The sequence below is a fragment of the Bos taurus genome, chromosome 15 (assembly GCF_002263795.3).
Source record: "Bos taurus isolate L1 Dominette 01449 registration number 42190680 breed Hereford chromosome 15, ARS-UCD2.0, whole genome shotgun sequence".
Lineage (NCBI taxonomy): Eukaryota > Metazoa > Chordata > Mammalia > Artiodactyla > Bovidae > Bos > Bos taurus.
Window position 1 is genome coordinate 62,807,946 of NC_037342.1, and position 24,260 is coordinate 62,832,205.

The window sequence follows — 24,260 nt, forward strand, 5'->3', positions numbered from 1 at the left end:
CTTTTATTTAAGGCATTGAGTTCTTGGGTTTCTTTATTATAGCAGGTTAGCCTGTATGCTAACATACCATGTATCCACCAAGGAATCATTGTGAGACAGTAGACTGGCTATTTACAGATCTGGGTTTTCATTAGTTCTATAACTTGCTACAGTGTGACCCTAGGTTTCAGTTTCCTCTTGTGGAAGATAAGGCACTTGGACTGAACGTGGGATGCATAAAAATGGAATTCACCTTGAGCAAAATAGGGAAAATAACAACAGCTACTTTGTAGGGTGGTGAGGATTAGAAGAGATAATGCACAAACTACACTTAGCCAGTGCCTGAGACTGAACAGATGCTCTATAACTATTAGCCATAATTATTGTTATTGTTATTAAGTTTTGACCCTGACAGATTGCAGGAGGCTGCCTGGAGTGCTGTGTTGACAAGGATGTGAGACCACATCAGTGCTCACTGGAAATGAAGGCCATAATCATCTACGTCTTCCACAGGCACAGGAGGGGGAGTTCCCTGCAATGGTGGGGATTGCTGGATTCCTAAGTCCTCTTCCCTTCTAACTTTACAGAATTTTGCCTACCTATCCTAAGTTAGCATATAAGAGTCTTTCCCCCTGTCTGTTCTATACCACACACACCACTTGACATATCAAGTGTTTTATCAAGTAGAACACAGGGTCCTCGCCTGATATCTCTCTCTGACTGGTCTTCTCCTCACCCACTTTCTCATCTTCTGAGCCTCACCCTCAAGTCTGGAGTCTCTAGACTTATGAGAGACGCCTAGGCTTCTCAGGCTTCTGAGTCATTGTTTAACTTCCCTCTCACCTGACTCAGTGCTTAGGAATCGCCGTGTTAAGATGACATGGTTCAGCCAGGTCCTTGCAGGAAGCATTTGAAGGACATTGGTAGCTAACAGGCATAGTCCTCTGAGGGTGATTCTGCCTCGTCTGGCTCAATCAGTCTAATAACTTGTGTAGCCCCCAGGAGGATTCTGATCTTCTGGGAATCCAATCACTAACATAGCTTAGAAAATAACTCAGATATAGAGAATCCATATCTGCTTTCCCATCCCCAATCCCAAATCGTTTCCAGGGAGTCGTGTTATTTTGACCGTTTTCAAAAGTCACTGAAAAATAGAGAAACAATGTACGGGCAAAGGTTCAGTTGAAGAAAATTGAATCTACCCTGGGCAATAGAATCCACCTAGTTTAACTAGAGCATGGCTTTCACAGGATAAACCCCTTCCGACACTCCTGTTCCTAGGTCTATATATCCCTTCTTCTTTATTGGGCACAGCAAACCATGGTCTGCTTTTGTAAAGAAAGCCACCATTTGTTTTTGTAAATAAAGTTTTATTGGAACACAGCCAATGCCTGTTCATTTACATATCATCTACAGCTGCCACAGCAGAGTTGAGTGATTCCAACAAGGGCAGTATGGTTTGCAAAGTCTAAAGGTTTTACTTGCCTGTCCCTTTACAGAAAACATTTACCAATGTGCTACATTATACCAACTTTACTTAGTACTGGTAACTATTTTTGTTTCCATTTCCATCTTCTATTTTTTAATTAATTTTATTAGAGTATACTTGCTTTACAATGTTGTGTTAGTTTCTGTTGTACAGCAAAGTGAATCAGATATAGATATATATATATATATATCCCTTCTTTTTTGTATTTCCTTCCCATTTAGGTCACCACAGAGCACTGAGTAGAGTTCTCTGGGCTACACGATAGGTTCTCCTTAGATGTTTTCTGGTTCCAGTCAACCAAACCATGCTAAGGCAATCACTTGTGTCTGTGGCACATTTATTCCAGTGGCTCTGGTAATAATACCCATAGCAACCACTCTTATCTATAATTATATTCCTCCTTTCCTGGTCTAGCATCCTCAGAATCCATCCCCATACTCATGGATGAGAGAGTTAAGAGGCTGTTTTAGGAAAACCATAGACACACCCTGGTTCTCAGACTGAGAAAGCCAGGAATTGTAAAACCCTGAGCCCATGGTTGCCTTTTGTCAGCTCCTTTGTTCTGTTTGGTGAAGCCAGCCCATCTCACAGTGTAGTGGGCAGTAGACCTCCCTCCTCTGTTGTGGGGAGAACATGTGAAAGGTGGAGATAGTCCAAGTGGACAGCCTACGCGAGTCTGAAGTGGGCACCACGACTCTGCTTGAGCTGATTATTGCTGGGGGAGAGGGGAAACAAAATCCACATGACTAGATGTTCCAATTTTTCAAAGAAAATCTGGAAACCTTTTTTGGTTTGCTTCCTTTTAATAGACAATCACTGCACATTGAGGTTTGGGACTAATAACTGGTGACCTTGGGCAAGTTCCTTTGCTTTTCTCTGGCTTGGGGTCCTCAACTGTTCAGCAGATGGAAACAAAAAAGGAGAGGTACTCTATCTCATAAGGGTTTTATGACGATTACCTGGATAATTCATGTAATATTCTTAGGGTGGAACCTGGCTGGCACAGAGTAAGTGATCAATAATGCCTAGCTTTTGGGGTTTTTTTAGACACTGGAGGAGGCACTAAGTTGGGATCCCATCTTTCTTGCCCACCTCAAGAGTTTAAAGGCCTTGTCTACTAAGGCATGACAGCAGAGCCCACCCAGAAGACAGCCAGGGTTCAGTAGAAAGTCTCTCAGTTCAGTTCAATTCAGTTGAATCGTTCAGTCGTGTCCGACTCTGTGCAACCCCATAAACTGCAGCACGCCAGGCCTCCCTGTCCATCACCAACTCCCAGAGTTCACTCAAACTCATGTCCATTGAGTCGGTGATGCCATCCAACCATCCCATCCTCTGTCATCCCCTTCTCCTCCTGCCCTCAATCTTTCCCAGCATCAGGGTCTTTTCCAAGTGAGTCAGCTCTTTGCATCAGGTGGCCAAAGTATCGGAGTTTCAGCTTCAACATCAGTCCTTCCAGTGAACACCCAGGACTGATCTCCTTTAGGATGGACTGGTTGGATCTCCTTGTAGTCCAAGGGACTCTCAAGAGTCTTCTCCAACACCACAGTTCAAAAACATCAATTCTTCGGCGCTCAGCTTTCTTTATAATCCAACTCTCACATCTATACATGACTATTGGAAAAACCATAGCCTTGATTAGACGGACCTTTGTTGACAAAGTAATGTCTCTGCTTTTTGATATGCTATCTAGGTTGGTCATAACTTTCCTCCAAGGAGTAAGCGTCTTTTAATTTCATAGCTGCAATCACCACCTGCAGTGATTTTGGAGCCCAGAAAGATAAAGTCAGCCACTGTTTCCACTGTTTCCCCATCTATTTCCCATGAAGTGATGGAACCAGATGCCATGATCTTAGTTTTCCGAATGTTTAGCTTTAAGCCAACTTTTTCACTCTCCTCTTTCACTTTCATCAAGAGGCTCTTTAGTTCTTCACTTTCTGCCATAAGGGTAGTGTCATATGCATATCTGAAGTTACTGATGTTTCTCTCGGCAATCTTGATTCCAGCTTGTGCTTCCTCCAGCCCAGCATTTCTCATGATGTACTCTGCAGATAAGTTATTTAAGCAGGGTGACAATATACAGCCTTGACGTGCTCCTTTTCCTATTTGGAACCAGTCTGTTGTTCCATGTCCAGTTCTAACTGTTGCTTCCTGACCTGCATACAGGTTTCTCAAGAGGCAGGTCAGGCGGTCTGGTATTCCCATCTCTTTCAGAATTTTCCACAGTTTATTGTGATCCACACACTCTAGAGCCCCTCATATGAAGGGGTGAGGGAGGCCAGAGATACTGCTAGGAATTGCCCCAAACAGCATCTGCTGTGGAAAAAGTTTTCTACTAGAGGGAAAACAAAAGTAAAGATGAAAAGCTGGAAGGAAGGAAAGAAAGGATGAAGGAGAAAGAAAGAAGGGGAGAAAAGGGAGGGGGAAAAGATTTAGTAAAAACTCAAAGCATAGACAACTGTAATTAATAGAATTATGATAAAGAGATATTTAAAAACTGCTCAGCAAAAGTCAGGTTGCACATTATAATTAATGACATGCAAAAAGATTTAATACATAATGTTAAGCCTGTAAATTAGGCTACAGAATAACGTGTATTGAATGAGACAGTGTATATGAATTTACATATTATTACACATTACATGTTATTACCTGAATAGAAAAAAGACTGGAAGGACGGAAGGAAAGCTAACAAAATATGAACACTGGTAATCTCTAGGTGACAGGATTGTGAGTGACATGTTTTGTTTTAATTATATGAACTTCCTAAATTGTCTTCCAAAGAAACCTGTGTAACTTGTGTGATAAGACAAAATGAGAAGTAGTACAATCATTAAGACTGTGACGTTACCAGTTACAACCAAGCCCTGAGTTTCAGATTCTTTTTCCAAACTTCCAGCAGGTGGCGCAATGGCAATGCGAGGCTCTATATGAGTTTCACTCCAGATGAACTTAATCTCTGGATGAAACCACCCAGACCCAGGGGCTGCCTGGCCCAGGGTTCCATTCTTCCCACACTGGGAGAAACAACATAATTAGAAATGCAATGAGATGAGGTTTCTGTTCCTCTCTCCAGTTACTTCCTCCCCATCATTTGGCCTGGGACAAAATTCAAATTAGTCTTATTGGGCATTTCTGGATTAGATTGGGTTTGCAGCTCCTCCAGTCCTAATGAGAAGTGAGACTGTCAGCTAAAGGGTGGGGGGGGGGGGGGGAAGCAAGTAATTTTCTTGTTCACAGGAAAGGCAATTTTTAATGAACAGCAAACCTTGTTCACAAAGGTAATGGACATTCTGGACCAATGTCAGTCATGGGGGAGGGAAGGCAGGGAGCCTGGCAGCCTGGCTAACCAGCTTCCAGGGACTGAATGGGACAGAGTCCCTCCAGGCTCGGACACCCCCAGGGAATGAATGGGTCACAGCTGAGGCATGACCTTTGCCTCGTCCAGAAGGGGAAGAGCCCTCAGAAGAACCAGCTCCACTTGTCTTTTCCACTTTGGTTTTACATCTTAAATTGACTGCCCCTAAGAAAACTACTCTGAAGGGAATTCAGGATGTAAATAAAAGCCATCAGAGTCCACAAGGTGGTCCCCATTCCACCCAGACCCACAAAGATGCACAGTCTGGAGATATGGAATGTTCTGGGTCCTCGCTGCTGTTTCTCATAGCTCTTCAATAAGCCTTCAGTGTCCTTCTTGGTGTTGACTTGGAGAAAAAGAAGGAAAGGAGGGAAAAGACCATCTCAGCTCATCTTTGCAGAGAGAAGCTAAGTGGGTTTCTCCAGCCTGGTTCCAGAAGTTTTCATTTACTGAGTCTTCAGCCCTATTGTGGTCCAGATGTCTTCACAGACAACTGGCTTTCCTGTGGCACCATCTGGGTTCTGAGTGAGTAAATCAAAGCCCTTGGCATAGAGTTGCTTTCAATCTCAGACAACCCAGGCAATTGGAAGGAACCACATAAAATGATGAGGAACAGGGACGTGGTAATAACTGTCTGTATATATGCAACAGGAGCTTCCCTGGCGGCTCAGAGGGTAAAGAATCTGCCCGCAATGCGGGAGACCCAGGTTTGATCCCTGGGTCAGGAAGATTCCCTGGGAAAGGGCATGGCAACCCACTCCAGTACTCTTGCCTGGGAAATCCTACGGACAGAGGAGCCTGGTGGGCTACAGTCTGTGGGGTTGTGGAAGAGTCAGACGTGACTGAGAGACTAACATACGCTTTCACTTTCCTTCTTATACAAGATCACCACACAGATGTCCATTCCTCTTCTCTCTTGTTCTTTCTCTCTCTCTCTTTCTTACATACACACACACACACACACACAGACATTCCTAAGGGTACTAGAATAGAGAAGATCATATAACAAGAAGAAGATAACTAACTTAGATAACTAATGAGACTATATACCAAATAATTTAGCATCAGGTTTAAGAGTTTGAAGTCACTCAGCCTGGGTTTGAGCCCCAGCCCTGCCACTTTCTTGTGTGATACTTTGAACAAATTACTTAAGTTCTGTGAATCTTAGGCTCCACCTGTTAAATGATAATAAAGCTACCCACACATCACAGTGCTGCAGAGGGGATTCAGGGAGATTCTGCCTGCAGAGCACTTAGCACCGTGCCAAGCACTGAGTGGTACCATGTACATGTTGACTATTATTATCTTCTGAAAGCATCAGAATAAAGGGGCAGTTTGAAATTGCTAAACTGGAGCTCCTTCACCAAGGGGAAAGTTCATCAGAGGCAGTTGGGTCTAGGGACAATACTTTTTGTCACTGAAATAATTTAAGACATTTAGTATGTTTCAAAGTAGAACTCAATGCTTTTCTTGTCACAAGTTTCCAAGTGGCTGTCTAGGGGACAGCTGTGTGATAAGTTAGCTGGGAGTGTTTCAGATGATCTTCAGACTAATTAACAACCCACATGGCAGGAGTACCAGCCCATGGGGAAAAAATACAGAGGCCGCAGTGCTGGAGCAGAGGCCGAGATAACCCCTGGGGGGCCAGGCCCCTTCTGTTGGACTGTGGGAAACCCAGGGGACCCAGTGGATGCTGGGCAGAATAGATGCAGATGCTTGGCAGTGGCTATTGATCAACTGCAGAAGTATTTCAGCATGTTAACCTATGTGGACAGGCTGGTGCACCCTGACTGAGTATCCGTTCTAGGTCAAAGTGTAAAGTTCAGTCACACCCTCACCTGGCTGGCTTTCATGTGGCATCCATCTGTCCATTAGGCTTCCCTGCTGGCTCAGTGGGTACAGAATCCGCCTGCAATTCAGGAGACACAAGAGATGCATGTTCAATCCCTGGATGGGGAAGATCCCCTGGAGGAGGAAATGGCAACCCACTCCAGTATTCTTGCCTGAAAAATCTCATGGACGGAGGAGCCCAATGGGCTACAGTCCATGGGGTTGCAAACAGTCGGACATGACTGGGCAACAAAATGTGCGTCAGTTCACTGGCCAGACTGAACAGCCTGTTTACAGAGATGTCTTCTTTGGCAAAATAGATCAGTGGAGAATAAATAAATTGATTCAGAAGAAATCTCTCCCCAATTCTGGAAGGACAAATCAATGACAAAAAGGTAGAGGGTTGGTTCTTACTCTTCTACAGCTGATGGAGGCTAAAATATTCCAAAGCCCTATCTTCTAGATGCTGACAGTCCAGGAGGAAGGATCAAAGGAAAGCCCACAAACGCAGAGAGGAGCTTCTGAGACGGGCTTGGGGAGTCACAGGGATCATGAGGGACTACTCTGTGCGTGGTGAGCTCTTGGGGTGAGAAGCATGACTGGTTCTGTGTACCCTCAAATCAGAGAGTCACCCAGTCAGTACTCAGTGAGACCAAATGTGGAACTCAAGTGCTGGGTGGAAAGGAGTGATCGTGTATCTGGGGGCAAGTTTCAACAGAGGTAAGGGAGATGAGAGGAAGGACCAAGCTCATGAGAGAGAAGACTTTGAAGTCAGCCTTCCTGGTCGTGTGCATGGGCTCTGGAGTAAGCAAGGCTACCAAGAGAAATTTGTCCACATATTCTTTGAGATAGCCTGGGAGAGCAAGGCAGTTGTCCCTTGGAATTGACAGGAATGGGGGAGGGCGAGAGAAGAGATCACTGTACCTCTGCCATGGCCCCAGGTTGGCACAGCTGGTCCTCAGAGCCAGAGAAGGATGGAGCCTCACTATCTGGAAGGTGCTGTGGGTGGCAGCAGCCATGGGAGACCCCTTCCCTGGGCTTTGAGGTCATCTAGGGGCTGAGAGTTGTTGGCCAGCTGCCTTTTCAAGACTTTGTCCAGGGCTGCCCCTCAAAAACACTGCAGGGGTTTGGAGATGGGAACCAGTGGACTTGCTCTGATGGGGAAGCTAGCCAGAGAATGACTGGCTACTCTAACCATGATCCCCTCGCCTGGAGGGCATCCTTCAGTTGACAAAGCGCTGCCTCAGTCCTAAATCTTTCTAGCAGAGGCGATCATTGCCACTTTCTAGATAAAAAAGCAAAGACCCAGAGAGGTTAAGAGATGAATCTGAGGTCTATGACGGCAATAGGCCATCCGGGGAACACGGGGTCGCCATTCAGGTTTCCTGACTCTCAAGTGGGTCCTCTTAATCAGAGTGGGATGCGAGTGAAGTTCCTGGGGAGCAGTATGTAAGGAGGTGAGGTCCTTAAGAGGGAGGTGGCTGTGAAGTGGCTCCCCACCTGGTCATGTATGCACAATGGTGGCTGTCTCAGCTTTAGCCCCTGGATATGCCTCGCTTGACTCACCTACATCCAGACCTTCCTTAATCACTGGTCTCATTCCAGTGGTGGAGGGTTTTGCCAGGGAAGCACTCAGTTGGGATTTCATGCTAGATACCCCAGTACCCACATGCCTGTTGAGCAAGCCTGGGGCTTTTCCACAGGCTATATCCTCACTGAGAAGTTGCCTAGAATCTCAATCTCTTCCTGCAGTGAGGAGAGGGGGAGAGAAGCAGAGTGTTGCCCCCAGATAGGCCGGGCACCACAACAAACAACAAAAAAGATTCATGTGCTCAACGAAGCTGAATTTTAATTGATACTTTTTCTAACAGTGGTTCTGAACCAACATCCCTCAGCCCCCAAAGATGATGAAGGGGGTGCGGCTTAACGCCACAATTAGCAGACAACCCCACAACAAATACAGTAAACATTAATCATATTAAATGTTGAATGCAGACTCTGGTACGCTTGAAAAGCAATGGGTTTTTACAGTTTTATTTTTATAGAAGACAAAGCAATGATTGTGGAGGAATTATTTTGATGTCAGTGCTGAAGGGAAATAATGTAACATTCTGGAATTTATATAAAAATTACAGCTTTGTTGTGTTTCACACTATATATAGTAATTTAATCATTTGCAGCTGATTAATTTCAGTGAAGGAAAATGTAGCATTATGCATCCCTAATGGAGTTCCAAGGTTTGAATTCTAATCGTGAGTTGGGCACAATTTAAGTCTAAATTAGCAATTAGCTTGGGCAAAGGACACTTAGGTTAAAATGGAGTCATCTGTTGATGAGTACTGAGTCAACAAGAGAGCAGAAAGGAAGATCACCAGAAAAGTGTTTGCCACAGAACACTCTTTGCTGGGTTCATCATTATAATTCCTTACATTAGCAGAATGCGGCTGTGCATTAGAAAACAATTTCTTGTACGTTTATCTCATATGCATTGGTCTTCATCTAAGTCTATATGTGGGTATTTGCGCTCCATCGTATAGTGAAGAAACTGATACTCAGAAGAAGTAAGGTCGCGGAAAAGAAGAGCATTTATGGTGGAGGATTTGAACCCAGTGTTCCAGTTAAAAAGCCAGTATTCTTTCAACCTCAAGATATTTTTGGGGGAAATTTGCTCCAGTGGCAGGAAATTGGAGGGAGAGAGGCACGTGGGGCTGGAGTGGTTATTCTTCTAGTTTCCTCACTTTGGGCTTCCCTGATAGCTCAGTTGGTAAAGAATCTGCCTGCAGTGCAGGAGACCCTGGTTTACTTCCTGGGTTGGGAAGATCCCCTGAAGAAGGGAAAGGCTACCCACTTCAGTATGCTGGCCTGGAGAATTCCATGGGCTGGATAATCCATGGGGTTGCAAAAAGTCGGACACGACTGAGCAACTTTCATTTCACTTTCCTCGCTTCAGAGCTGTCAGGAGCTGGCTGTGCCCTTCACCTGGAGCTCACAGCTCCTGTCAAGTGGCTACACTGCCCTCTCTGTGTCCAGGCTTTACTAATGCCCCTCTCCTTGCCCCTTCAGGCTCAGGGTGGTCATGGTGCCCACTGTTACCAGCCCTGGGGCACTGCCTGTCCTTTCTGGCAGTTTCCCTGCAGCCCGTCCTCCCTGTGAGCAATGAACAACGCAGAAAAGACCTGCCCCAGTTCAACCAGGCAAAGGTTGCTTTCAAGGAAATGGACACAAGAAAGATGGAAGATAGGAAGTCGTTTAATATTTTATTTAAGCACCTAGAGGCAATCAAGACAGGAGTAAAGAGCTATAGTGTTACACTCTTCAAACAAATAGAAGAGAACGTGCCATGTTTCTAGAACCTCCCATCTCTGCTCCTGCAAACTGCTGACTCCTTGTGCTGTCCCCAGATATCAGGGCTCTTGGGATGCAATGACACAAACTCAATTTAAATGGACATAAATTAAAAAAGTGAACTTATTAGTTCATGGACTCCAACTTCGGGGAAAAAATGCATGGATCCAAGCTCAGGAAAGTCAGGATCCAAGACCTCCCCTGCTGGAACTGTCGGCTCTTCCTTTTTTTCTTTGTTTCTCCCTGAAGTTTGTCTTTACTCCTCTGACAGATGCAGCCTTGTCAAGTGATGCCAATTGACAGAAACAAAATTAAAACTCTATCATTCAGATCAGAACTGGGGATCTGAAGTGAAATTCACTGAATCAGAGTCTTGGCAGGAAGCAGGATTTCTCAGATGGTTTAATTAAGGAGATTTTTAACTAAAGGACTCATGGACAGTGTTCACTGTATACAAACAAGAAATATTGAAGCACCCAGACCTGAAGAGGAGGAAGCTAGCTGCACTGTGGAGAGCGCGGGGTGGGGCCTCCAGTGATCAGGGACACAGCTACTGCCAGAAGCAGGGGAGTTGGGGCACCCTGACCTCTCTTCCCCTGCCCTTGGATGACTTGCCAGTAACATGCTCCCATGGGCACACCCAACCAGAAACCCAGTTGCAAGGGAATTGAGGTGGTGCAGGGTTCAGGGTCAGCCTCCCAGGGTGACAAAATAGGACAGTTATGGCAGAAAGTGAAACTCAGAGGAGAAAGAGAATAACCTGCATGTTCGTCTTGTATCTCTGCAAGAGTTGGGGGATTGGAAGAGTAAACATACTTGAGTGTTTTAATTTTATAAGAGAATTTCCTTATAAATATAAGAGAATTTCAACTTCAATGAAATAATTGACTCAAGCAGGGATCATCCACAAATGCTAAAACCATTAAATAAAATACTGATTGGGCTTCCCTGGTAGTTCAATGGTAGAGAATCCCCCTGCCAATGCAGGAGATGCACTGTTCAATTCCTGGATCGGGAAGATCCCGTGGAGAAGAAATGGCAACCCACTCCAATATTCTTGTCTGGAGAGTCCCATGGACAGAGAAGCCTGGCGGGCCATAGTCCACGGGGTTGCAAAAGAGTCGGACAGGACTTAGTGACTAAACAACAACAACAACAAAATGTTGGTTGGTCATCAGGACGTTTACATGATCTCAGGGTATCTTCCCAAAGACTTCTCGTTAATTACCAAAGGGAAGGTATCTTCACAGTGGAGAGACCTGCCAGAGAGCTGCTTAACGAAGCCATCAAGCTTAGCATCACTCAGCGATCAAGGGACACAATGACACTACATGCCTTCTTGTGAGATGCAATGGGAAGCACACAACCTCCCCTTTGTTGTGTGCTCCAACATGTTTAAGAAAGTGAAAGTCGCTCAGTTGTGTCCAACTCTTTGTGACCCCATGGACTATACAGTATTCTCCAGGGCAGAATACTGGAGTGGGTAGCCTTTCCCTTCTCCAGGGGATCTTCCCAACCTAGGGATTGAACCCAGGTCTCCCACATTGCAGGTGGATTCTTTACCAGCTGAGCCACAAGGGAAGCCCGCCAAAATGTTTAAGCTGAGTCTAATTCAGAGAAAAGGACCAAGTAAGTCCAGATCACAGGGCACTCTTCAAAAAAGTTAGTGCCCTGAACAGCAACAGCCGCAAGGAGGGGCTAAACAGAAAAGACTACCGCACACAACTTGGATGAATCTCAGTGTTGAATAAGAGAAGCTAAGTTCAAGAAGGGTATGTAAAACATGATTCTATTTCCATAAAGTTGGAAGACAAAACTCATTTAAGTATTAGGAGCCAGGACAGTGATTTCCCTCAGGGAGTGATGTCAAGAAGGGCACCCAAGAAAGAATTCCAGGATGCTGATGTTCAGTTTACCTTAGTGCCTGTTACAAGAGTTTATTCCCTCTATGAAAGCCTATTGTAGTGAGTCCACTCTGTGTGTGTATGTGTGCATGTGTGTGTATTAGGGAGAGAGATAACATTAATGTGGCAAAATACCACCAACTGATGAATCTAGGTGAAGGATCTGTGAGTATGCATTATCATTATATTGCTTTCTAACTGTTCTCTAGGTTTGAAATTTTTGAAAGCAAAAACTTGGGGGTGGGGTGGGAAATAGGAAAGATTTTGAATTATTTTTTAAATGTTACACAACAAAATAACTGACATATTATTCATCAGTAGACATTACAGCGAGTTCACATCATTGACACACTTATTTAAATATATGCAAACTGCTCACACTTAGCTAAAATAAAACAAAGAACAAAAAGCAGAGCTACTTTGCATTTATTATGATTCCTAAACAGAAGCCGAGTATCTCATCTGGTGCGCAAGTATAGAAATAGCAAACTGTTCCGATGTTCACAGAAAAACTGTTGTGTTGGACATATTAAGTTGTAGCTTGGGATCCACAAAACCATACCTATGGGATTTTGAATTCTCAGCTCAGTTCAGTTCAGTTCAGTCGCTCAGTCGTGTCCAACTCTTTGCAACCCCATGAATTGCAGCACACCAGGCCACCCTGTCCATCACCAACTCCTGGAGTTCACTCAGACTCACATCCATCGAGTTAGTGATGCCATCCAGCCATCTCATCCTCTGTCATTCCCTTCTCTTCCTGCCCCCAATTCCTCCCAGCATCAGGGTCTTTTCCAATGAGTCAACTCTTCACATGAGGTGGCCAAAGTACTGGAGTTTCAGCTTTAGCATCATTCCTTCCAAAGAACACCCAGGACTGATCCCCTTTAGAATGGACTGGTTAGATCTCCTTGCAGTCCAAGGGACTCTCAAGAGTCTTCTCCAACACCACAGTTCAAAAGCATCAATTCTTTGGCACTCAGCTTTCTTCACAGTCCAACTCTCACATCCATACATGACCACTGGAAAAACCATAGCCTTGACTAGACGGGCCTTTGTTAGGGTTAGTTTAATGGCCAGTGATCTTTACTCTGCTCAGTAAATTTAGAACCCAACTAACTTAAGTTGTGCCATCCCTGGCTATGTTGACCATTACAGGGACCTTGTTTTCCTTTAAAATACATAGTCCTCTTTGGGTAGAAAGAGCTTATCAGCTCCCCATACTCTGGTGTTTTTAGGCTCAGGCATGGATAGAAAATCTCAGAAGAGGGCAGATAAGAAAAGGGGGAAAAGCTCTATTTGTTTTAATCTATTTCTGTTTCAAAATAACATACTAGCCAGAAGCCAGCAGAGGATCCAATGAAGATCCAATGGTTCTTACTGTCAAAGATCATCATTGCATAATCCTTATGTGTCCTCCTGCCCTCATCCTTTTAGCTGCCAAGGCTTCAGGAGAGCAAGCACTGTGGCCTCTGGGCACTTGGGTCTGAGGAAGAGGCAGAATCTGCCCGGCTCTCCAGTATCCCAATGCCAACACAATAGGCACCTTTGGTTCAGCCCAGCTGCCAACCATCTGTGAGCCACTGTTCAGCTAGAATGTAGTAGATGCTCATTAAATGTTTGTTAAATCAATGAGTAGGCTATGGGGAGAAGGGCTGCAGAAGAAGCTGGAGGAGTCATTTTCATGGAAGATTCTATGTAACTTGAAGGGATCTTTGCTCACTTCTGCTTACAACCCAGCTCTTGAATCCTTGAGGATGCCATCCTGGGAGCAGTAGAGACATACTCCTGGCATGGATATCAATATCCTTACCTCAAGTGAATGTGCACGTAACTGACATCTGCAAAGGGCCAGGGTAGGAGAGAATGACCATGGCTGTGCAGCAATTTAAAGACGACAAATTTCTGAGTCTATGTGTGATACCTCCTGGGAGTCCTTGACTCAACATCTGTAGGGAACAGAGGCTCTGGCAGCATATAAGAGAGAGTCAATGAAACTGCCAACTGCAGGGCTTCAGACTTCTAGCCTCTGTAATCATGTGAGCCAATTCCTTATACTAAATCTCTTTGCATGTACAACTTGAACTCAGTATTGTGAAACTGTGGACTGTAACCTGCCAGGCTACTCTGTCCATGGGATTCTCCCATGTGTTTACATACACATTTCAAACATATATATGTGAAAGTTGCTCACTCGTGTCCAACTCTTTGTGACCCCATGGACTATACAGCCCATAGAATTCTCCAGGCCAGAATACTGGAGTGGGTAGCCTTTCCCTTCTCCAGGGGATCTTCCCAACCCAGGGATCAAATCCAGGTCTCCCGCACTGTAGGCAGATTCTTTACCAGCTGAGTTACAGGGAAGCCCAAAATGTGTGTGTGTATATATATATATACACACACACACACACACACACACACGTGTGTGTATGTGTAGCTGTGTATGTGTGTGTGCCCAGGTATGTGTGTGCCCTTGTGTGTGTACAGTATCATCATTTTGTTTCTCTGAAGAACCCAGACTAAGAACTTAGATCACACAATTGTATGATAAACACTCCTGGTTGCCTGTCTACCAAGTTTGCTGAGATCCCTCCCTCCACATCTCAGCAGAGAGACCCCCGCTTCATGTTCCCTTGCTAGGAGGACCCACCTCTCCCAGTGGAAACTCAAAATGCCAAACCCTCACCTTACCAGCTCCCAGTACATTCAGAGCACAGGTGAACAACGCAGACCCTGCCTTGTGAACCTAAAGGAGAGTTTACCAGGGACTACAAGGAAACATTTCTTTCCTAGAAAAGGAGCCACCCAAGGGGAAATGTTTTCCTCCAGCTCTGGGTAGAGTTGCACTTGCCCAGTGCCAGAAACTTTGGTAACGTCTAGCCATCAGGAGTGAGACATGGCCTTTGTGCTAAGCAAAGCAGAGCAGAAAGAAACAAAACACAAGAATTCAGAATTCATGCGAATACTGTAGAGCTGCTGAATTAACCATCCAGAAATCACCCTGCCTCCAGATTTCTTATGTGACATAACAGACATTCTTATTGTTTGGGTAAGCGCTTAGTCGCTCAGTCATGTCTGGCTCTTTGTAACCCTTTGGAATGTAGCCTGCCAGCCTCCTCTGTCCATGGGAGTTTTCAGGCAAGAATGCTGAAGTGAGTTGCCACTTACTACTCTGGGGGAATCTTCCCAACCAAGGTACTGAACATGCATCTCCTGTCTTCTGTGTTTCCTGCAATGCCGGGTGATTCTTTACCCGCTGAGCCATCGGGGAAGCAAAAAACCGATATTAAGTCCTCTTTAAAGAAAAGTCTGTTTCCTGTACTCAAAAGCATCCTAATCGAATTAGCTGATTTTATTTTCATTGTTAAGAACTCATATCAAAGGAGGTCTCTTTATCCAGTCAAAGGTATACTTACAGGTTCATTTAGTATTCTTCTTTATTTACAAATAGCAGTGTGAATGAGAAATATGTTTATATACCTATACCCATATTCATCCCTTCGTCCTTCTATCCTTCCACCCCTCTGTCCATCTCTTAATCTAGCTGTGAGTTCCACAGTCAGAAAAGTTCAGAAGCCGTAATTACTGCCTACTTTTGGAGAATCACAACCAACATTAATGTATTAGAGCCTTTGAGAAGTTCTGCAGTAAAGAAACTTCTTTAACTCCATATTTCCTTGATTTTTGCTTGTTTGTTTGTTTTGTTTTTGAACCACAGAACCCTTCTTTGAGCAGACATTTTAACAGCAATCCAATTTGGGAAACGTGTGCATGACTGCGTAACTCTCTCTCTCAGATCCCATACACACATTTTAAGAGGACAACTGTTCCCTCTGAAGGCAACACTTGTTATTCTGAAGCACTGAAGCAAAACCTCCAGCACATTCGGAATCTGCTTAGATGTTTACAGATAGCTTTGTGTTAATTTCTATACAAAAGATATATATTTCTGGCCTTGGCGTATTGTTTGTGATTCACCACCACATTCTAGGAACCTCCACTCTCACTCATCACCCTGCTTAACCTAACCATATCTGACACAAACAGTTCTCATTCATGGTGGCCCCATCCCATTTATACCATCCATAGCCCAAGAGGCAATCTTGTGCTTGTGTTTTAACATAAACTTCAAATCACATGCATACTAACACTACTTCATGAGCAAGAAATTACCACGTCTGGTTCATTGACATTTACTTCTGGGAACCATTTCAATCAGATTAATCCGTTTATCTAAATAATCTTCCACTCACTTCACAACATCAGAACTCACCAATACATTTTCTACCAATGCTTCCAACCTTCCTTTTTGTAGACTGAGGTGCAGGATTCGTTATCACCTGGAGATCTGCAAACTGGACATTATCAGAGTGTAAGGGAGGTGAAATAAGAGCTTCTATCCCATCAGAGTTTGAGGAAAGGGAAAAAAAGTGAGGCAGGTGGAGATGTCCATCCATCTCTGATATGACTGCTGGAGAGTGTGGCTTAGATGCGCAGTAACAAATATGCCTTGTATTAGGACTGGTAGCTTATGCTGCAGCAACAACCCAGGAGTGGCAGATAAAAACAGAGTTATTTCTGATCCACATCACATGTCCACTTTGGGCCAGCTGAAGCTCTGCCCCATGTCAGCTTCACTCAGGAACACAGCAGTTGGAAAACTGCCAGTCCTGGTGGCAGAGAGGGAAATGCTAGTATGGCAAGCCCCACACCAACTCTCAGAGCTCCACCCAGAGGTGACCACATTACCTCTGCTCATGCTTCCCTGGCCTCATGTGAACTCCATTACCACGGGCCCCCAACCCTGAGCCCCAGAGCTAGAGAGAGGTGTTCTCCTAGAGCAGGCATCACTGGAGAAGCCATGGGCTTTGTCACATTGCCACGTCTACCCTAAGAGCAAAGCCACAGTATGCTCTCTACAGACAGATGGAGCCCAAAGACAGTGGAGAATCGGGGATGAACTCCTTAGCTCTCCAGTCAGGTGAGAAGCGACCAGCAAAAACAAACCACAACAGGACTTTTGCAAAATAGGCCTTCCACTTACTCATTGTCTTCCGCAGTTTTAAGTTCTTGGTTCACTCTTGAGCTCTCTTCTTCAAGTTCCCACCTTCGTCTCGGTTTGCTTCCCTGTCATTCTAGACTGCTTCATCCTCCTCCTAAAAGAACTGTGAATCCCACTCTACTGCTGGATGCCTGGCTACCTGAGCCAATAATCCAACCCTTGAGTTACTAACAGGAAAACGCGATGCTTAGTTCAGTCTGAGAAAAGTCTGTCTGTGACTTGCCACCAGGGGTTTCCAGTGGCAACCGGAAACACTCACTGAGCAAGTGGATGAATGAAGAGACACCATCGAATGCCCAGTACGGTAGGCACTTCCATGTGAATTTCAGTGTGAGTTTCCCACCTTCAGCATCTTTGCTGATTCTCCTTCCCTTCCACGGCAGTATCTTTCATTTGAGCTCTTTCTTTAACCAAATCCCAACAGGTCTTCCCGTGTCAATCAAGCTGAGGCCCTACCTCCCCTAGACGCATTCCCACATTGACTACAGTGATGGTGACCTGTAGTGATACTCTGTCTACACAAGGTAACAGAACTGGAGGTGGCAGAACCAGGGATGGAACCCCTGTACTCTGTCTCCAGAGCCCAGGCACCTGACCTCTACACTAAAGAACAGATGGGACAAGAAGAGGAGACCTAGGGCCTTCTGAAATCAAGCACATAGGGCATGCCTTGAGCCAGACAGACTTGGGTTCAAGTTCTTGCTTTCCTGCTTACTAGAGGCTGTAGTTTAAACAAGTTACTTCACCTTTCTGGGCCTTAGTTCCCTCAGCTGTGAGATGGAATAACAAAGATTAATATATAACATGTCACAACTGTAGACTTGCGATCAATGTTAGGTGTGAATTGTTCTCCTGTTCTCTCTTCCTCTAAAACCAGAATCTTTATATCAATTAGACTGCACCCCGTCTGTTCACTCTTCACTCTGTTCTCTGGCTTGCAAACACAGAGAAAGGTAAGAAAAGTATCTGATAAAGGAGTTTCCAGGCTGGCCTAGCAGTGAATAGACCACAGATACCTCTGTGCAGCACAGGTACCCAGGAGCACTAAGGCCCCCATGAGACCAGAGTCCACTGACCTCAACTGAGAGTCAAGATGTGGCTGAGAAGAAAATGCAGTTCCCTGGGTATTTATTGTTACTTCTCCTTAACAGCCTTCCTTTCCTTCCCCTCTTTAGCCCTTCATCAGATATTTCAAATTTATTAATAGGTCCCAAGTCCAACGATGAGCTACACATGGTAAAGCAAACCAATATTTCCTCTACATAAGGACATTCTATAAAAAATGACAGAGAGGTAGCATGGCCGCAAAGAGGGCTGAGCTGGTTAAATTCACTTTTACAAAAAGAGGAACTCTCTTCCCTCTGGTGTCACCACCAAAAATACTGCAGGCAATCTAACAGCTTCATGTGAATTGCCGTGTCTGTAAGGCAAGTTCTGGCCTTATTGGATGGAAATACTGGTTTGGGCTTGCTAGTCCTCCAGCAGGAGAGCTGTGTGGTCAGATGTGGTCTGGAGAGAATCTACCTGGATTTGACTCCCACATTTGCTGCCTAAATAGCTTCCCTGATGGCTCACACGGTAAATAATCTGCCTGCAATGCAGGAGAGCCGGGTTCAATCCCTGTGTCAGGAAGATCCCCTGGAGGAGGGCATGGCAACCCACTCCAGTATTCTTGCCTGGAGAATCCCATGGACAGAGGAGCCTTACAAACTATAGTCCACGGGGTCACACAGAGTCGGACATGACTGATGAGACTTAGCATGGTGATCCAGGGTGGATGGGGGCAGGGAGCTGATATAGAGGAGGAGCGGCAGTGACAGATACACCGAGAAGTGAGATGGGAAGCTGACCGTGAACCCCATGACTGGGCAGTTTCCAAGGAACACAGGACAGACTTCCACGTATTCACCGAGCACTTCTTGAGGGCAAAACCCCAGTGTGGAGGGCAAAACTCCACAAATCCTAGCGATACAGATGTTGCAGTCAGAATCTCAGTGGGCCACTGGGTGACCTGGAGCATACTATTTAACCCTTCAAAGGCTCCACACCTGAGCTTCAAAACATGCTGAAGAGGTTAACAGGACGAAATCCTACCTGGCACAGAGCAGGCACTTAAACAAGGCTGGTTTCGGGGACTTCCCTGGCGGTCCAGTGGTTAAGACTTCACCTTCCAACGCAGCAGGTATGGTTTGATCCCTAGTCAGGGAGCTAAGAACTCACATACCTCATAGCCAAAACACCAAAATATTGGGGGGGGGGGGAAGGAAGCAATATTGTAACAAATTCAATAAAGATTTGAATTTAAACAAACAAAACAAAAACCAAGGCTGGTTTCTTTCCGGTCCTCTAAAAGAACCAAGAAGCAGGAGAGGCTGCTGTAAGCTTCCTCTCCACTGACGTCCATTTAGACACTGAGAGAAAAGACATGAAACGCACGTCCTGTAGCTGTGCAGCCAGACTGCCTGGCCCCTGGTGTCAGCGAGCAGACTGGGAACGGCCCTTGATGGAGCTTCTGTCAGCCCTGCAACATCCAGTGAGTGCATATTTATCGAGCACCTACTATGTGCCAGGTGCTGGTTAAAGCACAGCCACTGCCAGCCCCAAAAGTGCTTTGTGCAGATTAGAAAAGATTGCCCTTTCTGGCAGGTACAGCCCCGTCAGCACACAGTTTGGCAAGCAAGAAGACTCTTTGTGTCAACAAAAAGAGTGCCCCTTCATTAGAGTGGACACAGCCCATGCTGGGCTCATGCCTTGGCAGGCAGAGTGAGTGGCTTTAGGCCCTGAGGACCTCCCTCATCCGGGCAGCCTCGCCAAGCATATGTGCCCCACCAGGCACAGCATCCCCAAAGTCATGCATTTCTCTTAAAGATAAATGTGCTCTGTTGAAGGGCTTCTCTTTTATTCTCTCCTTTTAGACATGGGAAATTATTATTTCTTTTATGAAATGATGCTAATAGTAGATGGCAGTTGTTTATCTCTTTTGTGAACTGTTCTTAGCAAAATAAAGTTGGCAACTTTATGTCAGTACTTCTGTTTGGACATTTTTCTGGCCTGTGAAATTCGAAACTTTGGGAATTATTGTGGGAGGTGTTGTGTGGTGAGAAGCCCTTCCGTTCAAGCAAAAGAAAAGCCCCTGCAAAACCCCACAGACCTGGGCAGGTACTGTGTTGCCATCAAGGTCTCTGAGCTTCAGTAGTCTGCATGCCATTGCATTTCAGAATCGCTGGGTTGCTATGGTTATCACCAGATCTCTGTAATTACCTTGGAAGTTGCTATCTTTGAGACTTATGAGGTCTGTGCCATACAGATATTCAAAAAAGAAAGGTTTTTGAGAAGTATACATGCTGACAATAAATGGCATTGCTCGAACACAGCTGCACACACACACACACACACACATACACACGTGAAAATACTCACACACACAGGAGAATCATCGTCTCTTGCATGCTTTGGTGGTTAGATCTGTGGACTTCACATGAGGTTCACACAGTTATAGGAAAGCAGATCTTGGCTCCAGTGATAAATCTGGGCTTTCTCTCTTAGCCAGGATTCTCTGGCTCCAAACAAAAAACTGGTGGTCTCAGTTAAACTAGAGTGTATTGGCTCACCTCACTGAGAAATGAGTGTTTGTGTCAGGTACGGCTTGATCCAGGGACTCAGGATCAGGATTTGCCAGGTGGTTCAGTGGTAAAGAATCCACCTGCCAATGCAGGAGACATGGGTTTGATCACTGGGTCGAGAAGATCCCCTAGAAGAGGAAGTAGCAACCCACTCCAGTATTCTTGCCTGGAAAATCCCATGGACAGAGAAGCCTGGTGGCCTACAGTTCGTGGGGTTGCAAAAGAGCTGGACACGACTGAGTCATGGAGCAAATAGAGCACCACCCCCGGGCAATCTTCTTGCTCTTGTGAGTTCCCCTGGGAAGGCCTCACCACGTGGTCAGCTCATTGCCAAATTTCAAGCCTTGGATTGACCAGGAAAAAAAAGAGAGCTTATCTCCTCCACAGTTCAAACAAACAAAAGGTCTGCACCTTGGTCTCAGCCTGCCTTAGATCATAACATAAGCCGATCTCTGAACCTATCACTGTGACTGGGGACATGCCCAAAGCTGGAGCAGCACTATGGGGAAGCATACGTTCTCTAGAACCGGGATCCCCAACCTCCCGGCCACGGACCAGTACCTCCTGTCAGCTCAGTAGCGGCATTAGATTAGAAATAAAGTACACAATACATGTGATGTGCTTGAATCATTCCCAAATGATCCCCACCCTCTAGTCTGTGGAAAAATCACCTTCCATGAAACCAGTCCCTGACGCCAAGATGGCTGCAGACTGCTGCTCTAGAACAAAGTCAGGGTCAAGGGATGCAGCCAGCCAAACTGATTTTCTCTCCCCAAAGGAGAGGGATCCAAGAAGTTAGTGGCGAGAGAGACATCACCTGGGCTGCTTATTCTCCTTTTGCCTCCCCTCACGCCCGCATCTATTCTCCCTGCTACCCTTGCTCTATCTGATCCACGCTCTGTGTTCTGAGATGCTGTCTCTGCAAGGCTTCCTCCCAGGCCCCTTGCCTCTGTGTTCTGAGATGCTGTCTCTGCAAGGCTTCCTCCCAGGCCCCTTGCCTCTGGCCATTGATTGGATCAGACAAAGCAGAAGCACAGCAGATCTGAGGAGGAGGGGGAGAAAGAAGTGGGTGTTTTTTCCCCACCCCCTCCCTGCTCTAGTACCTCCTAAGGCCCCATTCTCAAGGCTCACACCACCTCCTCTCTCCCTGCCCTCCAGCCTTTGAGGCAGTAACAGCTTCCTGCTGCTGTGATCTTGATACCTCAATGCCCTTGTCTGTTCCACTGATGCTGCCCACTTATCTGCACACTGTCCCTTAAAATCTTTTAATCTAAACTAGGAGTCAGTGAACTTTGGCTCACAAGCCAATAACCACCCCCTCGCTTTTTGTAAAGACAGTTCTACTGGCCCACAGTCACACCCACCGCCCATCCTTTAGGTGCTGTCTGCGGCCAGTGGTGACAGAGACTGTAGGCGGCCTGAAAAGCCCAAAATACTTACTTTCTGGCCCATCACAGAAAAAAATTGCTGACCCCTGGATAAACCAGCTCTGATGACTTTTGCTTCCTGCTGGGACCCTTCCTATTTTACCTCCTTATAAAATTTAAGAAGAGAATGCTACTTTTACTGTAAGATTTGTACATAACTTTTGAGAAGAAACTAATATAGAAGATCAACCCTGCTGGTTCAAGGGGAAACCACACAGGGGATAGAAAGGTGTAGTGATCCTTTTTACAAAAACTTACTTGGTTGTGCAGGCTTTTAGTTGCAGCGATCCAGTCCCCTGACCAGGGATGGAACCCAGGCCCCGTGCACTGCGAGCACTAGAGAAGTCCTATAGTGATCTTTTTATACAGTGAATCCTGCTCTCTCCCAGCCCTTGAGCTGAGGGGTCTCAGGGCAGAGAATGCCCCCCGTTCTGCACCCCTAGCCACTGCTCACTCAGACAGCACACCTGGGTGCTCTGACTTCATCAGAGAATGCCAGTGAACGGGAAAATCAATATGTAAAGAACCAAACCGAAATGCCGGATGAAAAAGATGAACATTGCCAGGTTTAGAAAATAAAAATGTTCTAAACAGATAAACAGTAAGCAAAGTGCTTTGATTTGTACTGTTTTCCAGTCCATAAAACCCTAATATCCGCCAACGTTTCATTAAGAGCTTCCATGCCCGCTGCGGCTTGAACAGATTGCTGCAAACACGTTATTCGAGCCGCAGACCCAATCTTTTGCAATGTTTTACATGGGTGCTAAATGGGGGAGAAGTCTGATCTGTCATGAACAGAACTCTGCTTTAGGGGAAAAGTAAAGTCTGGAGTTAAATGAACAATACTATCATTTTGCAATGTGATTTTTCCAGTCAATCAAAAAAAAAAAAAAGGTAGGCAACGAACATTTATTGGAGAAACAAAAAATGGCAATGAACACATGCAACCAGATCCTCCTTCAGCTTTCAGAAACAGGGAGGATTTGTGATTTGAATAATTTCCACTGAAATAAATATTCAATTTATGTTGGAAATGGTTCATTTGGTCTCTTAGCCTTTTGCAATCCCCAAACCTAATAATACTCCAGTTTATGAAATCCCCTACTAATATAGCAACACCTTTTCATTTATTGTTACACTCACTCCTGAAGTGGCCCTGCTGCTAGCTTTCTGAACCATCAGCCAAAATCGAAGGTGCTGTACACAGAGCTCTTTTCCTTTATGATTTCTATTTTGTGACTGCAAGAAAGAGACAATAAATTAGCGACCCTGAAGTGGATTTCGAGCTGCGAAGCTGAGAAGACTTGGACAGATTATTAAATCACTCCCTGATCCTCAGTTTCTTTATCGGTAAAATGAGACCAACACTCCTTCCCTACCCCCACCACCCAGATTCTTGTACCTTCATCCATTCCCATTTGTTGAATATTTACTAAGCACCTTTTATGTGTCAGGAGGGTGCTGGGTGAAGAGGAAGATGCGGTCCCTGGAAGGTGCCTCTTGAAGTTCACATACGGAGGAAAGAGCTACCAAGGACCATGTGTTGGGGCAAGCTCTAGGACAGCAATAGCAACAGTTCTTTGAAAGCACCCACCCAGGAGGTACTAGTGGCCAGGAAGAGCCAAGAGTAAGGGATGGCTAAATGTATTCTGAAGAATGAGTCAGAGGGGAGGGGTACAACGGAGGATGTCATCACAAGGGAGAAGAGACTTCTCAGGATTACTGACAGCGTTTCACATGCCACACCCCAGGCTTTAAGGCGGGAGAGGCAAGAGCCCTGGGAAGCAGGGAGAGAACTAAGCAAAACCCATGTTCCAAGGACCTCCCAGCTTTGCTGAGGATTTGGACTTTTCCCTTGAAGGCGGTGGGGAGCCCACTGCAGGGTTTCTGTTGGGGGACATGGCCTGATTCAACGTGTTTCAGGAAGACCATCCTCACCACCACTAGCAAGCAGGTGGAGAAGGAGTCAGAGGGGAGACAGGAGGCAGGGATGCCCTTCAGCAGGGAGAGGTACAGTGGCTGAAGCAGGATAGAGGCGATGGGGATGCAAGAGAAGAGGCAGATGTGAGAAGCGTGAAGTTGATGGGACAGCTTGATAGACTGCAGAGAAAAAGGAAGGAAAATGTCAGGGAGGACTTGGAGGTTCCAGCTTCAACAAAAGAGTGGATGCTGGTTGTATTCACTGAGAGAGAGCACATGTGAAGCTGGTGCTCGGCACAAGGCAAGATAAAGGATAGGTGCTCGGTAAG

At 45.5% G+C, this 24,260-nt stretch overlaps 1 long non-coding RNA gene across 1 annotated transcript; it reads right to left on the minus strand.

Moving 5' to 3' along the window:
• Positions 1-200: 200 nt before the first annotated feature.
• Positions 201-19,221, minus strand: LOC101902235 (uncharacterized). The gene is made up of 4 exons (XR_237574.5): positions 19,056-19,221; positions 16,173-17,064; positions 6,662-6,732; positions 201-3,831 (listed from the first exon to the last, which is right to left on the minus strand). It is a non-coding gene; the product is annotated as an uncharacterized lncRNA (long non-coding RNA).
• Positions 19,222-24,260: the final 5,039 nt, after the last annotated feature.